This window comes from Macaca nemestrina, chromosome 12, assembly GCF_043159975.1.
Source record: "Macaca nemestrina isolate mMacNem1 chromosome 12, mMacNem.hap1, whole genome shotgun sequence".
NCBI classification, from domain to species: Eukaryota; Metazoa; Chordata; class Mammalia; order Primates; family Cercopithecidae; genus Macaca; species Macaca nemestrina.
Genome location: NC_092136.1, coordinates 82,317,316 through 82,340,512, shown reverse-complemented (window position 1 = coordinate 82,340,512; position 23,197 = coordinate 82,317,316). Strand labels below are relative to the sequence as shown.

Sequence of the window (23,197 nt, the reverse complement as noted above, 5' to 3'; positions counted from 1 at the left end):
AAACAAACAAACTTCCTACCTGGGTTACTGTTTTTTATATAGAGAATGGGCTTTGTTTGCCATTCACTCTAAGAATTTTTCTATATGGCATAATAAAGCTGAAGTTCTTAGATTTTAGTTCAGAAAGCCGTATCTTTTGAACCTAGGCCTCTGGGTTTGTTCACATAAGTCAATATACAGCATTAATAATTGCTGTATATGACTTGAGGGAAAAATCCAAATTAAATAAAGAAGGCTTTCATGAGGTTGTGAATAAACAGATTTAGGTTATAGTAGTAGGATTCTTTAGGGATTTTCAGGGGTAGAAATGAATACAAGATACCCTTCTCATTTGCAGGCGTTTGAGAAATCTCTTAAAATAGAGAAACACAGGAATATTTGTTTTCCAGCACAAAATAATTCAAAGACCTGCCCATGTTTCTTGCCAAAGCTTTGTTCTTTTCAAGTCCCATCCAACCCTACACAAATTTTTTTTCTGATTATATCAGAAGAAAACCTCAGTGGCTGCTTACTGTTAACACACCTCCCTTTAAACATTTCTTAGTTTCCTAATGAGTCTTTCATTTAACTATATCATAATATAAACCTAGTTTACTGCACTTTATATCTGCTCCCCTCCCCCCTCAGCAGTAGTAGTGCTGCCTCCAGTAAAAAGGGGCAGGGGGTGGGGGATGGAAATAATCTGTTCACTGCATGGTAGCTTGCTGTGTTACAGGGTAAATAGGGGTGTGTGGTTTTTTTCTATCTAATTTTTTGTTTTGAAAAATCTAAAACAAACGTATTAGTACAAAGGACAACCAAAAAACCCTTTACTTAGGTTAACTAATTGCTAACATTTTGCCACATTTGATTTATCTTTCTTTAGAAATGCATATTTACACTAGGGGGTAGGGCAGATATCATGATCCTTTATCTCTAAATATATCAGTATTCTCCTAAGTGTAAGGGGGATATTCTTCTTCATAGCCACAATACCGTTATCATGCCTTAGAAATTTAACAGTGATTCCATAATGTCATCTAATATAGAGTCCATATTTAAATTTTGCCTTTGATCAGCTAGCTGATAAACAAATCATGTCAAAACTTAGTGGCTTAAAACAACCACAGTTTATTAGTGCTCATAATTCCATGGGCCAGTTAGGTGGTTCTTCTAATGTGGATTAGGCTCAGCTGATCATCTGGGCTCCTTTATACCTCTGGAGTCAGCTGCTGGACTGACGAGGAGCTGGCTGGTCTAAGTCGGCCTCAGTTTGGATGGCTTTTCTTTGCTCCAGAGGGGTCTCTCATCCTCCAGCAATCTAGAACAGGCTTGTTTCCATGCTTATGGGCAGGCTCTAAGAGAGTGGAAAAGTGCAAAGCGTTTTAAGGCCTAGGCTTGGAATTGGCACAGCATCACTTCCACAATCTTTTGGTCAAAGCAAGTCACACGCTCCTCTTGATGGAAATAACTGCAAAGTCATATTGCTCAAGGGCATGGATACAGGGGCATGAACAATCACAGCCATGTTTGCCATCTGTCATACCCCTGTTGTCCAAATACTGTTAATAATAATGTTAATGTTATAATGTTAATCATTATAACTGTCGGTTTGTTTTTAATCCAGGATCCAAACAAGGTTACACATTAAATTTAGTTGTTATGCCTCTTTTGTCTCTTTAAATCTATAGGAGTCTCCCCCCTTATTTGTGTTTTATGATATTTTTAAGATTCCAGGTCTGTTTTCTTAACAATATCTCATGATCTGAATTTGTATAATTATTTCTGCATGATTTTATACAGATTAAATATTTTGGGCAAGAATTCTAAAGCTGAGGTTGTATGTTTCCCGTTTCATCACAAAAGGAGGCACATAATGTCAGTTTGTCCAGATCATTAGTGATGCTAAGTGGAATCACTGGCTAAAATTAGGGAGCTGCCAGATTTTGCAGTCATGAAGGTGCCATTTCCTAGAGAAAGATTTGTGGGTTTTTTTGTTTTTGTTTTTTGTTTTTATTTTATTTTTGGAGATGGAGTCTTGCTCTATCACCCAGGCTGGAGTGCAGTGGTGCGATCTTGCCTCACTGCAACCTCCGCCTCCCGGGTTCAAGCAATTCTCCTGCCTCAGCCTCCCAAGTAGTTGGGACTACAGGCGTGCACTGCTATGCCCGGCTAATTTTTTGTATTTTTTTTTTGTAGAGACGGTGTTTCACCGTGTTGCCCAGGATGGTCTTGAACTCCTTAGCTCAGGCAATCTACCCACCTTGGCCTCCCAGAGTGCTAGGATTATAGGCATGAGCCACTGCACCTGGCCTAGATTTGTTTTAAGTGTGGACATTTGGTGTTAGCCTTCTTCCAATCACATCAACGTATATTTGTTAGATACTTATTGTATATCTAGTCTGATTTAGTGCTATGGGGATCTAAAAGAATGGTAAGGAATGTTCCCTGTCTGGAGGAATATATAATTTTCTTGAGTTACTCTTTTAAAAACTGAACAAATAGGAGAGGAGTGGTGATTCTAAGTTAAAAACTCTGTCTCTACTAAAAATACCAAGAAAATATTTTTCTTTTTTTGAGACAGAGCCTTACTCTCTTGCCCAGGCTGGAGTGCAGTGCTCCCTGCACCTCCACTTCCCAGGTTCAAGCGATTCTCCTGCCTCAGCCTCCTGAGTAGCTGGGATTACAGGCATGTGCCACCACACCTGGCTAATTTTTATATTTTTACTAGAAACAGAGTTTCACCATGTTGGCCACGCTGGTCTCACACTCCTGGCCTGAAGCGAAATCTACCCAGCTCAGCCTCCCAAAGTGCTGGGATTATAGCCATGAGCCACCTCACCCTGCCTAGGTTAAACATTTTTTTTTTTAATGTTTTAAAGTTAAAGAGTTTATAAAAACCTTTTTAAAAAAAAAAAAAAAAAAAAAAAAAGCTTAATGAAGTTCACAAACTGAACACGTTAGGGTAACCAGTACCCAGATTAAGAAACAGAACATAACCAACATCTCTATAAGACTGATTTTTCTGCGGCCAATTAAGCCTTCTGAGTTCCTTTCCTCCTTGGGGCCTGGTGTGCAATAGCTGCAAACAGCAGCTTCCTTGGTAGTGTATGCAGCCTGTTTCTTGTATGGGTTGTTCTAAGGGACCTTGGAGACAGGCCTTTCTAATGTATGTTTATGTCTCTGACCTTGTACTGTCCCCAGTGTAGGCTCCAAACAGTGGAGGTGCCTTTGGAAAGCCTCAAGGAGCCTTGGCCAGGGTTCATACTGGCCAAGTCATCATGTCTATGCACACCAGGCCACAGAACCAGGAGCATGTGATTGAGGCCTGCCGCAGGGCCAAGTTCAAGTTCTTTGGCCACCAGAAGATCGACATCTGAAAGAAGTGGGGCTTTATGAAGTTCAATGCAGATGATTTTTTTTTTTTTTTTTTTTTTTTTGAGACAGAGTTTCACTCTGTCTCTCAGGCTGGAGTACAGTGGTGTGATCTCAGCTCACTGCAACCTCCACTTCCCAGGTTCAAGCAATCCTCCTGCCTCAGGCTCCCGAGTAGCTGGGACTACAGGCACCTGCCACCATGCCCAGCTAATTTTTGTATTTTTTTGGTAGAGACGGGGTTTCACCATGCTGGCCACGGTGGTCTCGAACTCCTGGCCTCAAGTCATTCACCCACCTCGGCCTCCCAAAGTACTGGGAATAAAGGCGTAAGTCACTGCACCTGACCAGGGCAGATGAATTTGAAGACATGGTGGCTCTGGGATGAGAAGTGGCTCATCCCAGATGGCTGTGGGGTCAAATACATTCCTCTGGGCCAGTGGTATGCCCTGCTTTCATGAGGGCTTCCACTGTGCTGCTCCCTCCTACTGCCCACCAATAAATCCTACTTCCTGTCCAGAAAAAAAGGATACTGATTTTTAACTGTATAGAACTTATATCCAAAATGGTGGTTGTCGTTTTCAATACCAAGTTATGAGCGATTCAAAAAAATCAATATTATTTTAAGTTCAAAAATGATGTTATTCAATTTGATCACTCTCTGTACTGTATTCAGGCTTGATTCAGAGTAACTTTTCACCATGTCCATTTGTCAAAATCTCTTTTCTTTCATTTCTGTCTTAGAGCAGAAGGTGACTTCTTTCCCAAGGGTAGCTATCCCCTCTTGACGTGCTGGGGTCTGGTCATCCTGTTTCTTTCCTGCATCTTCTGCATCTATCTTCTGTCTTCAGCTTTTCCTTTTCTTTTGGCTCTTGCTCCTTACCTTATACTCTTTATAACAGTCTTGCTGCTTCTCCTCATCAGACTACTTACTTTTCGTTCCCTTTCCCTCCTTTTATTGCTAAACTTCTTTTTTTTTTTTTTTTTTCTTTTTTTTTTTGAGATGGAGTCTCGCTCTGTTGCTCAGGCTGGAGTGCAGTGGCCGGATCTCAGCTCACTGCAAGCTCCGCCTCCTGGGTCTACGCCATTCTCCTGCCTCAGCCTCCCGAGTAGCTGGGACTACAGGCGCCCGCCACCTCGCCCGGCTAGTTTTTTGTATTTTTTTTGGTAGAGACGGGGTTTCACCGTGTTAGCCAGGCTGGTCTCGATCTCCTGACCTCGTGATCCGCCCGTCTCGGCCTCCCAAAGTGCTGGGATTACAGGCTTGAGCCACCGCGCCCGGCCTTATTGCTAAACTTCTTAAAAGAGTGCCTCATCTTCCTGTTTAACCCATTCATCCAGTTGCCCTTTGAAACTTGGTTTATTTCCCCACAGTTCCAGAGAAGTCCTTTGACAAACTCCTACTTATTAAGTCGGCCATTTTTTCAGCCTTTATTCTTTTAGATTTCTGCTTCCTTTGGAAGTCTTACTCATCTTTTCTTTGAGACTGCCTCCTTCCTCAGCTTCCATTGTTGTGTGCTCTTGTTTCTCTGCCTACTGCTCGGAGCTCTCCCCTAAGACTTTTGACTTCCCCAGGCTGGAGTACAGTGGCGTGATCTCGGCTCACTGAAGCCTCAACATTCCAGGCTTAAGTGATCCTCCCACCTCAGCCTCCCAAGTGCTGGGACCACAGACACACGCCACCACACCTGACTAATTTTTGTATTTTTTGTAGAGATGGGGTTTTGCCATGTTGCCCAGGCTGGTCTTGAACTCCTGAGCTCAAGGTATCTGCCCGCCTTGGCATCCTAATGTGCTGGGACTACAGTCGTGAGTCATGAGCGCTTAGCTGAGAATGGCATTTCTTAGGACTTTTTATCATGGACTAAGTGTTGTTAAGTTGGCAGTTTATTTGCAGTTTGAAGATTGTGGTGTTAATGGCAAACTCTCAATTAAATTGATGTACATTTTCTGTAACCCTAGTTTCTTGATGTTGTGCCTGGCAGGAACTCAATAAATGTTCTTTGGAATCATTCATTCATTCAGTTATTTATTTATATGTTTAATAAATATTTACTAAATGACTAGTTGGTGAATTGAATTGTTTGTTAATTCGACAGTAGGTAACTTTTTTTCAACTTATCTAAATATGGTTTTCTTTATCTTTTTGTTTCAACTTTGTTGAATTTGGTTTTTCCTAATTTGGGCAATTACTAATTATATGATTCTTGGATAAGTTACTTTACCTTTAGAAATCAATTTTCTGGTTTTTATAACGGAATAATAATAGTGGCTACTTTCTGGGTTGTTGTAAGGATTGGATTTTTTAAAATGCACATAGTACATGCCTAGCATATAGTTATGGATCTGTAGTAATAGATGTTAGCTATTTTTCTTCTTCTTTTTTTTTTTTTTTTTTTTTTGAGATGGAGTTTCTCTCTTCTCGCCCAGGCTGGAATGCGGTGGTGCGATCTTGGCTCACTGCAACCTCTGCCTCCCTGGTTCAAGTGATTCTACTGCCTTAGCCTCTCAAGTAGCTGGGATTACAGGCGCCCGCCACCATGCCCGGCTAATTTTTGTATTTTTAGTAGAGACGGGGTTTCACCATGTTGGCCAGTCTGGTCTCGATCTCCCAACCTCAGGTGATCTGCCCACCTCGGCCTCCCAAAGTGCTGGGATTACAGGCGTCAGCCACTGTACCCAGCCTCATTATTATTCTTAATTGAATGTATCAGGCACAAGGCGTTGGTCCTCACAGTAAACATCTTGAGGAAGGCATTGCTTTCCCCGTATTTCAAAGAAATAAACTGAGATTCAGAGGATTTAAATAATTTGCCAGAGGACACAGCGCTAATCAATTGCAGATATGTGATATCCAATTCCATAGCTTATGCCTTTCACTTATACCAAAAAGCCTTTCAACATCTTGTTTGACACTTAGAAATGAACTAGGAGTCACTTTATAGTGACTAAAATTAGCTAACATTGTTCTCATTTGCCTTCTGAGAGGTAGGACATACCAAGGGAGTTCTGCCCTGTTGGAGAAACTCCAGTCCTGAAGGTTAGATTAATTAAGATTTTATCTTTAAACCACAGAATTCCAGAGTTTAGGAGGATTTTATGTAGCATTTTCCCTATTCAATTACTGAATTCTCTCTCTAACCCTGTAGACAAGGGGTCATCTGTTTTTTTCTTTAACACTTCCAATGACAGAAAAGTCACCCTCTCCCACTCCCAAGGCAGCTCATTTCACTCTGACTATGAGACAGCCCTTTCTTACGTCAGACTGAATTCCTTTCCTATGTCTGTCTTCCACACATTGGTTCCAGTTTGGCAGTGATGGCCACATGAAGTAAGTGGAACCCCTGTTTCCTAAGGCAGCCTTTCAGATTCTTGCACTTTATTCTCTATCATAACCCCTAAACACTTTATTTTCACCAGAGTAGCAGCTTCAGGCCTTTTAATTCCTAGCTTCCCCTTGAATAAACAACTGGGGTCCACTTTTTTTTTTCTTCTTAGTGTGATATAGTTGGTTATCTCACGAGCATTTTGCTTCTCCTCCAGTCTCTGTTAATACGTGGTACCACCCTCTACCCAGTTGTTCAAGCTAGAAACCTAGGAGTTTGTTCCCTTCACCATTCACATGCCATTCATCAGCAAGTATTTTCATTATTTTTTTAAAAATTCATTCGGCTGGGTGCAGTGGCTCACACCTGTAATCCCAGCACTTTGGGAGGCCAAGGCAGGTGGATTACATAAGGTCAAGAGTTCGAGACTAGCCTGGCCAACATGGTGAAACTCTGTCTCTACTAAAAATACAAAAATTAGCCAAGCATGATGGTGGGCGCCTGTAATCCCATCTACTAGGGAGACTGAGGTAGGAGAATTGCTTGAACCCTGGAGGCAGAGGTTGCAGTGAGCCGAGATCACACCACTGTACTCCAGCCTGGGTGACAGAGCAAGACTTGCTCTAAAAAAAAAAAAAAAAAAAAATCATTTGTCTTTTTATTTTTTTACATTGTAATTAAATTTCAAAATTTTTATTTTTATTTTAAAAAAAAAACAGTTTCACCTCAAGTATTTTCTTTCTCATTCCCAAATGTAAAATCCACTCCCCTACCATTATCGTGGTCCAGGCCACCGTTCTCTCTCCCTCATTCCTGAGTCTTGCCCACTCCCTACACTCACTTCTCCACACAGCAACCAGAATTATCTCTTTAAAGCGCAAATCAGATTACACTATTTCCCTGATTAAAACTCTTCTTTGATCTCCCATTGCCCTTTGAACAAAATTCAAAGTGTTTTCCATGGTCAACAAGGCCCTGTGTCATCTCAACCGTTCTTTTTTCCCTGCTGCTCACCCAGCCTTGGTCCCTGTTCTCCTTTATGTTCCTTGGACACGCCAAGCCTTTTCCAGTAGCCAACCCTTGCACTTCTTCTATCTATTGCCTGCGCTCTTTTCCTAGCTTTGCAAATGCCTGGCTCATTCTCATCTTTCAGGTCTCAGCTCACATCTCACTTTCTCAGAGAAGCCTGACCCCATCACTCCTCTAAGGCCCCATCTCATCATTCTGTAATTATCTATCTGCATTGTCATCTATCCTCACAAGAACATTAGTTCTTTGGTGACTGGACCTACCTTACGTTAACAGTTGTATCCTCTGTAAGTGTCCCAGTAGCTGGCTCATAGATGGTGCTCAATAATTATCTGAGGAATAAATGAATGGCCTCATAATTGACTGAAAGGGTGTTGGAATCACATTAAAAATGAATTTGAGGCTGGGCGTGGTGGCTCATCCCTGTAATCCTAGCACTTTGGGAGGCTGAGGCTGGCAGATAGCTTGAGGTCAGCAGTTCGAGACCAGCCTGGCCAACATAATAAAACCCTGTCTCCATTAAAAATACAAACATTACCTGGGTGTGGTGGCACCTGCCTGTATTCCCGGCTACTGGGGAGGCTGAAGCAGGAGAATTGCGTGAACCTGGGAGGTGGAGGTTGCAGTGAGCCGTGATCGCACCACTGCACTCCAGCCTGGGAGACGGAGTGAGACTCCATCTCAAAAAAAAAAAAAAAAAAAAAGAATTTGAACCTGAGCTTTGCCACTTCCTGTGTGACTTTGGGCAAATTATGCTATCTCTCTGGGCTTTAGTTGCCTCATCTGAATAATAGCAATTCTATCTACCTTACAGAATGTAGTGCAGGTCAATTAAGACATTGACTGTGAATGTACCCACCACAGTACCTGATACATATTAGGTATTCAGTCTACCACCAGTCAAAGCCTGGCACTTAATTCTAAACATGCATAGAAGAGTTCTATCAAGTTTTAGCCTCATTAATGGAACTGTTTGTGTGTTGTGCCTGTGTGTGTGTGATCCATAAGATGCCTGTGACTTCCCTCAAGTAACACTTGCCTGGCTGGGAAGACGGTTCTAACCCAGGGTGTCAGCTGTTGCACTGAATGATACTCAATCTGATTACCCAGAGGTGCCAGGCACAGAGCCTTCACTGGAGAGCTGAACACAGACCCTAAAATCTAAATTATCAAACCGAACGTCATGTGGCCCAGTCTGGTTGTCAAGATAGATGCTGTGTCTAGACAGTCATCTCCCTTGGGAAATCACAGTTTCTCAAAGAGGAGGCACGTGGTCTCCTGTTAAGAATACAAAACAGGCCTGTGAGCTGTTGAGGAAGAGGTTGCTGCTTGAGGTTGCATGGGCCTATGGAGCAGGGCCCGGGGAAAGAAGCTGTCTGCTTCTATACTCACGTGAGTCTCTGGATCATGGTGGTGGCGTTCTCCTTCACTCATGTCGGGACAGCAGAGTCCGTGGTACATGGGAAGGTGGAAACATAGCTATCAGCTTTCCCAGAGCGAGTGATTCTGTGCCTCCACTGAAGAGTGCTGGGAGGAATTGAAAGGCAAGTCTGGAATGTGCATTACCTGCTAGGGAGGGGAGCAGAAATCTCCCTGCAACTTGCCTGCTTGGCACGATGATCTAGATGGCTCCCTTCTGAAGGCTGTTAGGGTGAGTGTTTTAAGGTGAGCACTCTGGAATTAGACAGACCAGGGTTCCAATCCTGGTGATGCAGTGACCTTGATCAAGTTATTGAATGTCTAAGCCATAGTTTGCTCATTACTAAATGGAGGTAATAATGACCTATATCTTATCTAGTTGCCGTGAGGATTAGGTGATACAGTGCATGTAAAAATATTAGCTTAGTGCCTGGCACAGCCAGTGTTCAGTAAATGGTCATTCTTTTTATTAGTCAGGACAGGTCAGGATTTTGAGTTTAGTATTTCTTTTTCTTTTTTTCTTTTCTTTTTCTTTTTTTCTGCTCTCCGCTAACAAAAAGTTTGATACTTCTGATGAGCCTCACCCACACTGAACTTTCCAATCTCGTTTCCCCTCTTGCTAACTGTGTTCCTTGGACAAGTTACGGAACCTCTCTGAGTCAGTGTTCTTATCTGTTACATGCAGTTTACAGTTCCCATCTCACAGTGAGGATGAAATGAGATCAGAGCACCTGATACATAGTAAGTGCTCAAAATACTTATTTCCTCCTGTCTTGGTTCTCGAGTATCTGAAATACGGCCCCTTTAAGCTTGTTAAGATTCCTCGCTAGCCTTGTATGCAGCTGTGGGCAGAGAGCTTTGGCAGAAGGAAAGACTTCTTGTTTTTTTTTAAATGACTGTTTCATAATCTGTTGGCTCAAATCTGCTGCTGCCACACCCTGTGCCTCTCAGGGTCCCTGGGCCCCATTGCAGTTATCATATGCCTCACCTTTAACCTAAATGACCCTGGGAATGGCTGCTATGGAAGGATTTACTGAACGCAAAATGGATTTTCTTCCCTGCTCTTTGGGGCAAAGCTGGCTCAGAGATTCTTAGCTGCAGGGGGAGGGGCTGGCAGGCCTGAACTGCAATTGGACTTAGCAGCCAGGGGTTTTCTGGTTTTCATTAAAATTCTCTGGCTGTCTTTCGGGATAGCTCCATTGGATATGACTGTGCACTGGAGCCGGTTGTGCTGTTCTCTCAGCTATACACACCCATCAAATCACAGTGCCCCTGAGGACGAGAGAAAATTGAAGGTAGGGAATAGCCTGACTGAGGGGTCTTGCTGAGCAACCTTTGTGGTAAGGGGCCTCCATTTATAACTGCAGAGCTTGAGTTTTGCAAAGTCTTAAATACAGATGGGGAGGCAGACATGGCTGAGCTGGGAATGGGTTGCAGAGAGAATCCTGTTACAGCTTGCTTTTGAGACTGGACTTGCTCTTGAGGACAGATGGAGGTTTCCTGGCAGCTGTTGGGGGTCCCCAAGTGTTATATTAATGAAAATGGCCTGATCTGATTATTCTTTTTTGTTTTTGTTTGTTTTTTCATTTGATCTGATCATTCTTTGGAGGTACTTGATACCCTCATATGCCCAAGGGGGTTGGGGTTGGGTGATGCAGTTTTCTGAGAGTGACAGGCTGAATTAAAGAGGATTGAGATTTTTATTTATTTATTATTGTTTTCTTAATTCCTAATGTGTTAGCAGAGGATTCAGTTTTGAATGTTAATTTCTGGTGGCTGAAGGAATCTCACTTGAGACTGAAACTTGAGCTTGCAAACCTAGGTTCAAATCATGGCTCTGCTGTTAACTTGCTTTATGACCTTGGGCAAGTTACTTTCCTGGATCTCAACTTCACAGTGTGGTTGTAGGGATTAAATGAGATAAATTATGTAAAGCTCTTGGCATATCGAGTGTTCTGAACAAATGAGAGATGTTATTGGAAATTGGCCTATATTTGACCTGTCACTCCAGCTTGCCAAGATATATTCTAATTCTGTCATGTAAAACATTTGTTCCGCATCCCTCCCAGCTTTGTGTCATTTAAGAACTTAAGGCAGGCCAGGCTCAGTGGCTCACACGTTTAATCCCAGCACTTTGGGAAGCCAAGGTGGGCAGATCACCTGAGGTCAGGAGTTTGAGACCAGCCTGACCAACATGGTGAAACCCTATCTCTGCTAAAAATACAAAAATTAGCTGGGTGTGGTGGCATGTGCCTGTAATCCTGGCTACTCTGGAGGCTGAGCAGGAGAATCACTTGAACCCGGGAAGCAGAGGTTGTAGTGAGCCGAGATCGCGCCATTGCACCCCAGCCTGAGCGACAGAGTGAGACTCTGTCTCAAAAAAAAAAAAAAGATTTTGAGGCAAACGTGTTCCCTAGGGCAAACTGAAACTCCTCTCCCTGGAAAAGTACATCAAAACCATATTATTATGTTCCCCAGTGAGATGTTTAAGATGTCGAGTATTTCATATTTAGGTAACTTAGAAAAGATGGATTTTTTCCTATCATTCTTGATAGATAGATTATGAGACAGCCATTTTAATTGATATTGGGTGTAAATGTTCCCTGATGTTACTTCCAAGAGAGCATGATCAAAGTTCCTATTTGCCTTTAGAGTAAACTCCTTGTCCAGTCTTTTCTCCTTTTACTCTACTCTTCAAACCCTGTGTTCTAGCTATGGTGGACTGCTTACATAAAAATAATTAATGCGAAATATACAATGGGTATGAAAGAATGTTTTAAATACATATTTTCAGTTTAAAGATGAACATTAAAATTGTGGCCAGATGCAGTGTCACATGTTTGCAATTCCAGCTACTCAGGTGGCTGAGGTTGGAGGATTGCTTGAGGCCAGGAGTTCAAGACCAGCCTGGGCAAAATAGTGGGATGCTGTCTCAAAAAATAAAAGAAAGAAAATTGTGAATGTGCCATCCAATTTATTAGATGGGTCATTATTTGTATCCTAGAAGCTGTTTGTCCACTCTCTGCCCTGAAATCATACCACCTTTTCTCCTCACCAGACATAATGATTATCCTGACTTTTATGTTCATCGTTCTCTTACTTTTCTGTACAATTTAACCACCTATGTTTGTATTACTAAAACAAATGTTTTTTAAAAAACCAAAAAGCAAGCACAAACCGAGCAAGCTTTGTCACTGTTAGATCTAAACTCTGGGTCATAATATGGCTTTAGATTCCCAGGGGGTTTAAAAGGCTCTAATGGGGAAGTCAGTGGGCAAGGATGTGAGTGAATCTTAGGAAATAAGGATCACTACTATTGAGACATCTGACAGGGTTGTAGTGCGGGCACACACTGGACGTGTGGAATATGGTCACAGAGAGTAGATGGCTCTGTCTTTTCTACTTCCAGTCTCTCTTTGGCCTCCTTTCAGCTCTCAAGGAGTAGGTCAAAGCAGAACTCTTCTGTAGGATAAAGTGAATGTCACCAGCTAGCCCAAACAAATAGTGTGGAGATGAGCAGGTACTTCATCAGCATATGGTCAAGACAAATAGAGGCAGAAAGAACCTGGACCAAGTTTACCTATGCGTTTTTTGTCAGGTTAAAAAGAGAATACGCAGGCTGGGCCTGGTGGCTCTTGCCTGTAATCCCAGCACTTTGGGAGGCCAAGGCAGGTGGATCACCTGAGGTTGGGAGTTCGAGACCAGTCTGACCAACATGGAGAAACCCCCTCTCTCCTCAAAGTACAAAATTAGCCAGGTGTGGTGGCACATACCTATAATCTCAGCTACTCGGGAGGCTGAGGCAGGAGAATCACTTGAACCTGGGAGGCAGAGGTTGCGGTGTGCCGAGATTGTGCCATTGCAATCCAGCCTGGCCAACAAGAGCGTAACTCCATCTCAAAAAAAAAAAAAAAAAAACTGTGCAGCACCACTTATGGAATATTCTTACCCAAACATTGACTCTTAAAATCTCATTAAGCCTCTAGAGCTAACTTTAATATATTGGAAAGATGGGGGAAAGGATGACAAGTTGAATTACTCTCTAAGGAAACAAACAGAAAAATTTAGAATGTAGAACATTCTGTCAGACAACTGACTTGGCTTCTGCAACAAGTCAATGACATGAAAAAATAATAAAGTGACTTAAGAATTATAACCAGATGTCATGTGTGAACCTTGTTTTGATTCGGATAGTCTGTGTGTTAGTTTGCTAGTGCTGCCATAACAAAATACCACACACTGGGTGGCTTAAGCAACAGAAATTAATATTTGCACAGTTATGGAGGCTCGAGTCCAAGATCAAGGTGCTGGCAGGATTGGTTTCCTCTGAGGCCTCTCTCCTTGGCGTGCAAATGGCTGCCCTCTTGCCACTTCCTTGCATGGTCATTTCTCTGTATATGCACACTCCCAGTGTCTGCTACATGTCCTATTCTCTTTCTATCAGGACACCAGTTAGATTGGATTAGGGCCCACCCTAAGGACCTCATTTTAATTTAATTACCTCTTTAACGGCTCTATCTCCAAATACATGAACAGTCACATTCTAAGGTACTAGGAATTAGGGTTTCAACATATGTATGAACTTGTGGGGGGACACAATGAACTTGTGGGGGGACACAATTAGGGCTTCAACATATATATGAACTTGTGGGGGGACACAATTTAGTTTAATTGCAAAGAGACTTTTTTTTTTTTTTTTTGAGATGGAGTCTTGCTCTGTCGCCCAGGCTGAAGTGCAATGGCACGATCTCAGCTCTCTACAACCTCTGCCTCCTGGTTTCAAGCAATTCTCTTGCCTCAGCCTCCTGAGTAGCTGGGATTACAGGTGTGTGCCACCATGCTCAGCTAATTTTTGTATTTTTACTGGAGATGGGGTTTCACCATGTTCGCCAGGCTGGTCTCGAACTCCTGGCCTCAGGTGATCTGCCCACCTCGGCCTCCTAAAGTGCTGGGATTATAGGCATGAGCCACCACATGCAGTCAAAAAAAGACTTTTTGTTTTTTGAAACAGGGTCTCACTTTGTCACCCAGGCTGGAGTACGGTGGCATGAACACGGCTCACCGTAGCCTTGACCTCCTGAGCTCAAGCAATCCTCCCACCTCAACCTCCCAAGAAGCTGGGATTGCAGGCATATACCACCACACCTAACAAATTTTTTAAAAAAATTTTTTGAAGAGATGAGGTCTCACCAAGTTGCCCAGGCTGCTCTTGAACTCCTGGGCTCAAGCGATCCTCCTGCTTTGGCCTCCCAAAATGTTGGGATTATAGGCATGAGCCACCACACCTGGCATTGAAAAGACATTAAAAAAAATTTATTTTTAATGACTTTTGGGTTGCAAGTGGTTTTTGGTTACATGGATAAATTCTGCAGTGGTGAATTCTGAGATTTTAGTGCACTTGTCAACCAAACAACGTACACGTACCCAATATGTAGTCTTTTTTTTTTTTTTTTTTTGAAACGGAGTCTTGCTTTGTCACCCAGGCTGGAGTGCATGGCGCTGTCTCGGCTCACTGCAAGCGCTGCCTGTCGGATTTACGCCATTCTCCTGCCTCAGCCTCCCGAGTAGCTGGGACTACAGGTGCCCACCACCACACCTAATTTTTTTTAATTTTTAGTAGAGACAGGGCTTCACTGTGTTAGCCAGGATGGTCTATCTCCTGACCTTGTGATCTGCCCGCTTCAGCCTCCCAAAGTGCTGAGATTACAGGTGTGAGCCACCGTGCCCGGCCCCCAATATATAGTCTTTTATCCCTCACTCCCCTTGCCCCTGTCCTTCCCCAGGTCCCAAATTTCATTATATTGCTCTGTATTGTTTCTGTGTCCTCATAGCTTAGTTCCAACTTAAGTGAGAAAATAAGGCATCTGGTTTTCCATTCCTGAGTTACTTCACTTAGAAGAATGGCTTCCAGCTCAATCCAAGTTTCTGCAAAAGACATTATTCTATTCCTTTTTATGGCGGAGTAGTATTCCGTGGTGGATATATACCACATTTTCTTTATCCACTCATTGGTTGATGGGCACTTAGTTTGGTTCCATATCTTTGCAGTTGTGAGGTGTGCTGCTACAAGTATGCATGTGGATGTGTGTAAAAAGACATTTTTGAGATGTTGGGGAAAATTTTATGGACTAGGTATTGGATGATATCAAGGAATTACTGTTACTTTTATTCAGGTGTGATAATAGTAGTATAATGTAAGAAGATGAATAATATACAGATGATTTCTGAGGTACACAGGGATAAAATGATATGATGTAGAATTTGTTTAAAAATACTTAAACAGCCTGGGTGCTGAGGTTCATACTTGTAATCCCAGCGCTGTGGGAGACTGAGGCAGGTGGTTTGCTGCATCCCAGAGGTTGAGGCTGCAGTGAGCCATGATGACACCACTACACTCCAGCCTGGGCAACAGAGCGAGACCCTGTCTTAAAATAATAATAATAACAATAAATAATAATAATAATAATAAAAAATATTTAAACAAAGAAAAAATGGGGGGAAGGGATAGATTAAGTTAACATGTCAAAATCTTGGTAATTGTTGAATTTTGGTGATGGATGTCAGGGGTCTACTTTTATGTATGTTTGAAAACTTTATAGTCATATATTTAAAATATTTGAACACAACACAAAAGAAGGTTTAAAGGCAGTAGGGTTGTTGATGGCTGTCTTCAATGTGTCTGTCTCTTGAGTTACACTTCTTTAGTCTGGTTGACTACTTCCTGTGGTAGTCATGTTGGGGTCCTGTTGGGGTCCTCTGTTGCTTGTCTTTGGACTAGATCTCTAGATGTTTCTTGTATACCACTTAGTGAAGGACATCCTCCAGGAGCTTTTTGTTGTTGTTGTTTTTGAGAAAGGTTCTCACTCAGTCGCCCAGGCTGGAGTGCGGTGATGTGAAACAGCTCACTGTAGCCTCAAACTCTTGGGCTCAAGTGATCCTGTCAAGTACCTGGGACCACAGGTGCATGCCTCCATGCCTGGCTAATTTTTTCACTTTTTGTAGAGATAGGGTCTCGCCATGTTGGCCAGGCTGCTCCCAAACTGCTGCGCTCAAGCAATCCTTCTGTCTTGGCCTCTCAAAGTAGGAGCTTCTTATAAAACGGTGCATGGAATATGAATTTCTGAGTCTTGTTTACTTTAAAGTATCATTGTTCTATTCTCGTGCTTTATTGGTAGTTTATCTGGGTATTGCATTCTAAGTTGAAAATCATTTTCCTTCAGATTTTAAAGGCATTGCTTTATTGTCTTTATTGTTGCTGTAGAGAAGTTGGAAGGGTTCTGATTTCTGATTCTTTATATATAACCTATTTGTCTTTCTCTCCTCTCTGACAGTCTGTAAAATCTTCTCTTTGTCTGCAACTTTCTGAAATTTCACAGTGTGCTTGGTGTGCTGGGCCCTTTCAAGCTGGCAACCTGCATCCTTCAGTTCTCTGAAATTTTATTGAATTATATTGTTATGATTTTTCTTTTTTCTGTTCTTTCCTGGGAATTTCTTACTTGGATATAGGACCTCCTGTACTGAGCCTTTAGAATATTCTTAACTTCTCTCTGCTGTTTCCATATCTTTGTCTTTTGATTTTATTCTTTAGAAGATTGCGATTTTATCTTTCAATCCTTTCACTGAAGATTTTTAAAAATTTCTGCTATTATGTTGTCAATGTCTAAGAGCTCTTTTTGTTCTCTGTGTTTCCTTTATATAGCCTCCTATTTTTGTTTCATGGATGTAGTTTTATTTCAATTTGTGAGAATATTAATGGTATTTCTGTCCTTGCATATTATCTGTTTCCTTCAAGTCTCTTTGTTGTGTGTTTGCCGTGGTCTATATCTTTAATAGAGGCTTTCCCAAGATGTCACTCTAAAATGTGATCCTTGACTGTGTTGCTCCTGATTAAGAGGAGGAGGAAAAAAAGCTGTCAAGACCTTAACATTATGCTAAGTGAAAGAAGTCACTCACAAAAGACCACACAGTGTAAGATTTCATGTATATGAAATGGCCAGGGCCGGGCGCGGTGGCTCAAGCCTGTAATCCCAGCACTTTGGGAGGCCGAGACGGGCGGATCACGAGGTCAGGAGATCGAGACCATCCTGGCTGACACGGTGAAACCCCGTCTCTACTAAAAAATACAAAAAACTAGCTGGGCGAGGTGGCGGGCGCCTGTAGTCCCAGCTACTCTGGAGGCTGAGGCAGGAGAATGGCGTGAACCCGGGAGGCGGAGCTTGCGGTGAGCTGAGATCCGGCCACTGCACTCCAGCCTGGGTGGCAGAGCTAGACTCAGTCTCAAAAAAAAAAAAAAAAAAAAAAAAAAGAAATGGCCAGAATGGACAAATCTATAGAGGCAAAAAAATAGATTAGTAGTTACTTGTGGGAGTCGGGGGAATGCAGTGACTACTAATGTGTGTAGGATTTTCGTTGGGGGAATGGAAAATGTTCTAAAATTGATTGTGGTGATGGTTGTATAACTCTGTGAATATGCTAAAAACCATTGAAATATACATTTTATTTTTCATGTAGTTCCTAGAGCAAAATTGTGTATTTTAAAAGGGTGAATTATATGCTATATGACATAAAGCTCTTTTTAAAAAGTACCATCAGGAAACTCTGAATACAGAATGGAGATAATTAGCTCTGAGCCTCACAGTAGGGTGATCTGGATGGGCTGTTTGTTGGGCTCCCCTGATGTTAGCATCTTCAGGTTTTCCCTTGGGTACATTCACCAGCAAAGAGTCTTTCACTCTTCTTCGGATGGTGGGGTTCTATCTGACTGTGCCTTGGTACTCAGAAGGAATGTGGGAACATTTGCACTCTACCTTCTGTAGACATAGTACCTTATCTATGATGTGTTTCCCCCTCAACCATGCTGGATACTGCCAGGCCAAAGACACTCTTACTTTTTATTATGGGGAGTGCTAAAGATTACAAAAGTAGGGACGGCAATACAGTGAATCCCCATCTACCCATCATTCAGGTTCACTAGTTTTCAGTTGATGGATATTTTAGTTTGCTCTGTATCCCCCAATCCCCTTCCTCAGATTATTTCAAGCAAATACTGGATATTTCTGTTTTGCGCTCTGCAGAGACAAGCCTTTGGAGTTTTGTTAATGAGGAGGGGGAATTTAGGTATCTAACTCCTTGATTAGCCTTCTCTCTTGTGTTCTTTATTCTAGCATCCTATACACCTGCTCTAGGAGTACAAGGTACTGTCAGTTCCTGTACTTTTTAAGGATTCTGTGGTTTAAATCAGCTGAATTCTGGATTTTCTGAGTATGCTAAGTCCGTTACTACTTGTTCATCTGCTTCCCAAGCTTCCAAAATTTGACACCATTGTCTTCTCTTGTCTTCTCTGTACTTGTAAGGTTTTGTTAATAAGAAGAAAGCACTTTACTGAATTTTTGTGGGATTTTTGGAATAAGTGAAATTAGATGCAGTAGTTCAGTTTGACACCTTCTCCAGACTGGCTGCTCTTTTTTTCTTTTCAATCTTGTCCTATCCTATTGTTAGTTCATTTTTGCATTACTACAAAGAAATACTTGAAGCTGGGAAAATTATAAAGAAAAGAGATTTAATTGGCTCACAGTTTTACAGGCTTTACAGGAAGCATGGTGCTGGCATCTGCTTCTGGTGAAACCTCAGAAAGCTTACAGTCAGGATAGAAGGTGACCGGGAGCCAGAATGTTACATGCAAGAGTGGGAGCAAGAGAGAGTGAGGACAGAGGTGCCACACTCTTAACCAGATCTCACATGAACTACTGGAGCCAGAATTCACTCATCACCAAGGGGATGGTGCTAACCATTCATGAACACCTCACACCAGGCCCCACCTCCAACACTGAGGATTACATTGCAACACGAGATTTGAAGGGGACAGATATCCAAATCATATCACGTATCCTATTCTACTCAGCCCTATGGCCTTATTTTTTTTTTTTTAATGTGTGTATGTGTATCTATATCTATGTCCTTTTTTTTTTTTTTTTTTTTTTTTTGAGACAGGGTCTTGCTGTGTAGCTTAGGTGGGAGGGCAGTGGCATGATCAGAGGTCACTGCAGCCTCAACCTCCCAGGCTCAAGTGATCCTCCCGTCTCAGTCTCCCTTGTACCTAGGGCTACAGGTACACACCACCATGCCTGGCTTATTTTTTAATCTTTTTGAAGAGATGCGGGTCTCACTATGTTGCCTAGGCTGGTCTCAAACTCCTGGGCTCAAGCAGTCCCCCCACCTTGGCTTCCCAAAGTGCTGGGATTAATAGATGTGAGTCACCATGCCTGGCCTTGTATCTGTATCTATATCATCTATCTATATCTATATCTATATCTCTCCGTATATTGTATTTGCCTGGAAAACTCTTTTTCAATTCTTTAAGAATGAAGAGGAGTTTTTCCTTATTTTAACGTACTTTCTTTTGACCTTAAGCCCAGGCAAAGGTTAGGAGTCCTGGCTGCTGTGTACTCCCCTCTTATTGTAGAAGTGTTTGCTTGCACTTTGCTGCATTACATTTTGTTTGCCTGTCTGCCCTGGCTTGTGAAGTAACGACTATACCTTATTTTTCTTTGTATCATGAGCACAGTGCCTCACTCCCAGTAAACATGTTAACTCTCAGACTGAATAATTCAGCATTGTAATTTCAGGAGTGGGGACAGATGAGCTGCAGTGCCCCTTTCCTTCTTGTCTTTTACAAGCACAACTGTTTGGTAAATATAAAGGAGCAAAACATGCCCTGTGGGCTTGTTGTTATGCAATGTTGTTCCCTTTGCTTTCAAGTCTGGTGTTGTTTACCCAGTCAGCAGGTTGCAGAGGGAGTGAGGGCAGCTATAAGAGTGTAAACATCCTAACAAAGAATGAATGGACTCAGTCAGAGATGTGTTGTTCCCTTCGCTTGATAAAAAGGCTTATGGTCTACACTGTGTTTCACAATGAGAAACTTCTTGGTTCTGCAGCATCTTCCATTGCTTTTTCTCTTCTGACAAAATGTCAGGAGAATTTTAAAAATTGCTGGTTGTGTTGTTAAAAAATCAGATATGAAGGTATTATCAATGTGAAGTCCTGGTAAAATGCAAATGGATAGCTTTGAAAGGGTAACATTTAACCTGTTGTTTCTTAAAGTGTGTTCTCCAAGTTGCTATACATCTAACTCCAGGGGAAAAGAAATGGGGAACTTACTAGTGTTCAAACAAACTTGGGATGCTGGGTTAAACAGAGTTATATAGGGTTCCCTACTTCAAGACACCTCAGAGCTTGAAAGATGCTATAACTCTCTCCTCCCAGGAGGAAAGAAATAGGGAATTAACTAGTAGTCAAACAAACTTGGGATGCTGGGTTCAACACAGTTAAGTAGGGTTCCTTATTTCACGCTTGTTACTGTGCATTGCAGATCTCCTAGAGGGGTACATAGTAGGCAGCATTTTCTAAATTTACTTTACTTTTCATCTGAGTAACAGTAGCATTTCGGTGTTGTGTTTTATGGAACACACATAATTCTGGAAACAGCCTCTTAGCTTTAATCCATCCTTTGTGGTCTATTTCAAATGCCACCTCCTCTAAGGCATTTCTGTCTACCCCCAGAGACGTACAACGTTTTTCTTCTTTGAATTTTACTGCCTTCACTTGTCTAATTGTCTCCTCACCCTTCCCCTACCCTATAAGAGGTCATACATTTTTTGTACGTGTTGTATCACTTTCCACTGCATCAGGGACATTGCCTTGCATAAAACTGCTCAAGAAATGTTTGCAGTACAGCATTGGTTCCTTAGTTGAGTCATCCTAGAGTCCAGAGGGCACTGGCAGGGTGGGGAAGCCTGAGGCAGATCTGGAGTTTGAGACCCTCACTATTTTGGCATGTAGATGGATGGGGAGCTTACTTGCTGTGTCGTTGCTGGAAACAGGGCCAGTGTAAGAGGCTGGTCCTGAAGGGCAGAATTGGAAAGCGAAAAACAAGAGATGCTGAGCATATAAATCAAATGTGCTGAAGGCCTATTGTATGCCTGTGGTAAGCTTTGAATACTTAATTAATGCCAGCCTTTCAAGTTGGTGATATTCTTCTGATTCTCTAGAGGAGAAAATGGGGCATCAGAAAGGCAAAGCAGAAATAAGTACTGGGGCTATAAAGATGAATAAAATCCAGTCCTTCCCCAAGAGGTCCCAGGATATGGAGTAAATAGTCTTATAAGTAAATAATTGTGAGCAGTTGGGTAACTGCACAGATCAAACTCTGTCGAGGTATTGTGGGAGAACCAAATAGGAGACTCTAACCTCTGTATGGGAGATGGGAGGGAAGGCATGGCAGGTGGTAAATCCAAGAAAGCTTTCAGAAGGAGAGTGATGCCTGAGCAAAGTGGAATAAGAATGCATGGGCTGAAGCATGGAGGTGAGACATATCATGGGGAATTCACTGTTACTGGGCTATAAAATATGAGTTTGGTGAGAGTTGAGGCTGGCAAAGTTGAGAGGATATTATAAACAGGTTGAAGAGTTCTGGACTTGATTTTGAAGTGGGAAGCCATGGTAGGGTTTTCAGTAGAAGAGCAACGAGCCAGCATATGTTTTGGATATGTATTAGCCAAGGAGGAAGTGAATCTGAGCTGGGTAGGACCCAAGGCAGGGCCATCAGCTGGAACTCTCAGCACTGGTGCAGGGGAGATAGGATGAAGTCTGACCCAAGGCAGTAAAAGGAGTGGAGGAGAGGAGGGGACTGGTTTGATAAATATTCGATAGGTAAATCAGCAAGACAGGAGTTAGGGAGCAGACAGAAGTCAAGTACAACCCTCAGGCTTTGTGCTTGTACATGCCTCTTCTTCCCTTAACCAACATTTCAAGTCTGCCCTTATCTGAGCGCTGACCTTAAGCAAATCCTATGTGAAATGTAGGTTTATGAACAATTAATTAGGAGACAGTGTTTTACAGAGAGATTGTGACATGAGATTTCTTTAAATACTATTGCCTTCAGAGCATTTATATGTTGTATATCTCAGAATTCTTATTTTTCTAACTTCAGGAACGAATCTATTGGGTAAAACAGTGGTTCCCAAGCTAGGTTATCACCAGAATCAACTGAGAATATTTTCCCCCAACTATTATTACGAAAAATTTTAATCATACTGAGAATTTGAAAGAGTAATAAATTGAACACCCAAATACCCACCAACTAAATTAAACAATTGTTAACATTTTGCCTTATTTCTCGTGTATGTATGTGTGTGTGTGTGTGTGTATATATATATGCATATATACATATATGCTGGACCATTTGAAAGTTGCAGATGTTATAACACTTCACCTGAAATTCTCATTTCAGCATGTGTGTTCTAAGAATAAAGACATTTGATGCAACATAAAATTTTATCTAAAACAAAAATCAAAATGATCATCTGATATCAGGCCATGCTCATATTTCCCCAGTTGTGGCCAGGGGATATTTTTACTTCATTATTATTATTTTTTTAATTGCCCGTTACTTATGAAAGAAATGTTTTGTAGTACTCTAGATTTCACTTCTGATTCTGGTCAGTTTTTCTTTTTTTTATTTAAAAGTTGTCTTTATTTTAAAATTATAAAATAAAGGATACTTATTTAAAAATTCAAGCAGTGCAAAAATATCTAATAAAAATATCCAAAGTAAAAATTGGAAGACCTTTCTCAGTTATTGGAAGTTAATGAAACAGATTTTCTTAATAAGAATATCTAGGGAAGGGATCTAGCAATTTTAGTTTTAAGAAGCTCTTTGGGCCAAGTGCGGTGGCTCACACCTATAATACCAACACTTTGGGAAGCTGAGGCAGGAGGATCACTTGAGGCCAGGAGTTCAAGACCAGCCTGGGCAGTATAGCAAGACCTTATCTCTAGAAAAATTTAAAATTAGCTGAGTGTGGTGGCATGTGCCTATAGTCCCAGCTACAAGGGAGGCTGAGGTGGGACAATCACCTGAGCCTGGCAGGTCCAGGCTTCACTGACCATGTTATCATGCCACTGGATTCCAGCCTGGGCTACAGAGCAAGGCCCTGTTCCCTATCTCCCCCACCCCCTTCATCCCCACCCCCAATAAAAAGAAGCTCTTTGGATGAGTTTAATGTAGTTCA

The 23,197-nt window shown here is 41.9% G+C and overlaps 1 protein-coding gene and 1 non-coding gene across 9 annotated transcripts in view; both read left to right on the top strand.

Annotated features, from left to right (window-relative positions):
• The window catches only part of LOC105468830 (RAB30, member RAS oncogene family), a 94,392-nt gene that overhangs the window by 28,862 nt on the left and 42,333 nt on the right, over positions 1–23,197 (top strand). For 2 of the 8 annotated variants that reach the window (XM_011719227.2, XM_071075368.1), the window contains exon 1: positions 9,400–10,423. The exons of 4 other annotated variants lie outside the window; for them this stretch is intronic. The gene's annotated coding sequence lies outside the window, so the exon portion shown is untranslated. Of the gene's footprint in view, positions 1–8,411; positions 9,102–9,216; positions 9,375–9,399; positions 10,424–23,197 lie in introns of those variants that run through there. 2 more of the 8 variants (XM_071075369.1, XM_011719228.2) reach the window with 2 other exon arrangements.
• Positions 3,005–3,139, top strand: LOC112424480 (small nucleolar RNA SNORA70). Its single transcript, XR_003015232.1, has one exon. It is a non-coding gene; the product is annotated as a small nucleolar RNA SNORA70 (small nucleolar RNA).